The following is a 2,508-nucleotide window of genomic DNA, read 5'->3' on the forward strand; positions in this document are numbered from 1 at the left end:
AAGAAGAGAGAATCTCCCTACGGTCGGTTAAACTTTTTCCTATACTGTATAGCAATCAATAGTAACAAACATCAGGATGGAATTTTATATATGATTGTGTAAGTGCAGAAAAATATTCACAGCCTCATAAAAAGGGCAATAAAATAATAATTTTAATATGAAATGTATAATGTTATGGTAAGTAGAATGAGTTAATGTTCAAGTTATTTCTAAAGGTATACCTAATAAGATTCAAATATGACCATGTGGTATGTGGCAAAACAACTCATCATTTGTTGATTTAGGTAATTAAAAATGATTTTGAATTGATTCGAGTAAGCAATAAAAGGATTAAAAATATTTGTAAAGGTAATTTGGTTGTCTTCTAAAGTTAGTAATTTATTTTCAAATTCTTATTACGTTTGTGGTCACATGTTTTTATCGTATGTTCTTACGATTTTAATTTTGATTTAAGCAACGGCTAATCGTAATGTAAAAAACCCGTACTTTAATTGCCTTTGTATGTTCACAATGCATTACAATTTAAAATTTTTTATTTTCAGGAACTCAGAAAATATAGACTTATTTGGAACTGCTTCGTCTTATAAACACACCTAAAAGAGTGCTTTTCTGTGTTGTGGAAACATTATCATGATACTAGTAATTAAATTTCAAATGATACGGTTAAGTCTAAACTGCAACAAAACTAGTCTACATAATTTAACTGCTACAGATGAAGTTTAACAGCAAAACTATAGTATTACACATGTAAAAGTTAGAAGACAATTTTAAAATGAAAAGAAAAAGATTCTAGCACTGCTGAATTTTAAATAGTAAAATCAATTTTAAATTCAAACTGTCTAACGTCGTATCTTGCAGGATTCCCCAAGGAACTCCTACCGAAGGAAGTCACTGCTTCTTGCCAATACGTCGAACCACAAAACGAATATTCTCGTTTATTTATTTGACTCTTGAACTTGTTTCTTGTAAAAGAAAACCTCCTCTGACCGCTGCTGACTTGCCAGAAATCGTAAATTTTCCCAGCGTTGTTTATTACCTTGCAGAGATTAATAGTGAACAGAACAAATATATATCTCCACAAATCATTCTTGAAAACTGAAAATACGACCACACCGCTTTTTAAACACTTTTCATAATAACCCAATTTTCATATTTATTTATTCCACTGATTTGTAGGTAGCATGGAAATGAACAATGGAATTTTTGAATAGCTTAGGTACAATAAATCAGTCGGAAAAGAACGTTAGAAAACCGATGAAAATGGAACAGCTCTCCTTAAGCCTCTTCATAAAAAATACTCACTTCCAATTATAAAGAGAACAGACAAAATGATGAAGAAGAGTAATATTGGATACAACACTATTCGAACAACGAATATTCATGAGCGTGCATTATGAACTCAAGATGGTACCCTCAATCAAAATGGGCGACATAAATAAAAAAAGATAAGTCAGGAAGGAAGGAGTAGTAGAGTTATAAGGCAGAGGATAGCGCAGGGTCGAGTCGCCTTCAATAAAAAGAAGTCACTTCTATGTTAGCGAACGGTTAATTTAGAAATTCGAAAAAGGTTGTTAAAAGTGTATGTTTGGAGCAAGGCGCTGTACGGATGCGAAACATGGACAGTGGGCGCAGCGGAAAGGAATAGGTTAGGTTAGGTTAGGTTAGGTTAGGTTAGGTTCCAAAACATGGACAGTGGGCACAGCGGAAAGGAAAAGGTTAGGTTAGGTTAGGTTAGGTTAGGTTAGGCTAGGTTAGGTTAGGTTCCAAAACATGGACAGTGGGCGCAGTGGAAAGGAAAAGGTTCGAAATGTGGTGTTATATTATAGGCCAATGATGAGGATACCGTGGATAGAGAAAGTTAGAAATGAATATATATTAGAAAAAGTAAGAGAACAGAGGACTCTATTGAAGTCAATAAGAAATAGGCGAGATAGGTTAGTAGGACACCTTCTCAGGCATGAAGGTGTCACAGGCAGAAATGGAACTTAGGAGGAGTAGAGGTAGACCTAGGTTAAATTACTGTTCGCAAATAGTTAAGGATATGGGTTGTCTAGCTTTAGAGAAATGCGAAGATTAGCGCAGGATAGGAAAGAGTGAAGGTGCGTGTCTTAGAACTGATAACCTTATTATGAATCAAAAAAATGTTGTGCTACAAATTCTACTTCTAGTACCAAGCTAATTTGACCCAACAAGTCGTTAGACAGAAAAAGTCAAAATAACATTGATTATACGAAAAAAAAAACACAAAGATATGCTAAATAAAATTAGATCAAATCAAGTTATTTGTGATGATAAAAATTATCAAAACTTTAAGTAGAATCCCTTCGAAGATTAGTGCAACTTAATCTAAAAATATATGTATACGATATATGGGAATATGGTTAATTTAAGTTAATATTTTCTATTTTGACAATTAAAGTTTATATCCAATATTCCATAACATCAATGTTATGGATGTCCCTGTTTAATCGGCGAAGTTGTAAATTAATGGTAGGTATAGTGGATATT

The sequence above is a fragment of the Agrilus planipennis genome, unplaced genomic scaffold, assembly GCF_000699045.2.
Source record: "Agrilus planipennis isolate EAB-ADULT unplaced genomic scaffold, Apla_2.0 scaffold51, whole genome shotgun sequence".
Classification (NCBI taxonomy): Eukaryota; Metazoa; Arthropoda; class Insecta; order Coleoptera; family Buprestidae; genus Agrilus; species Agrilus planipennis.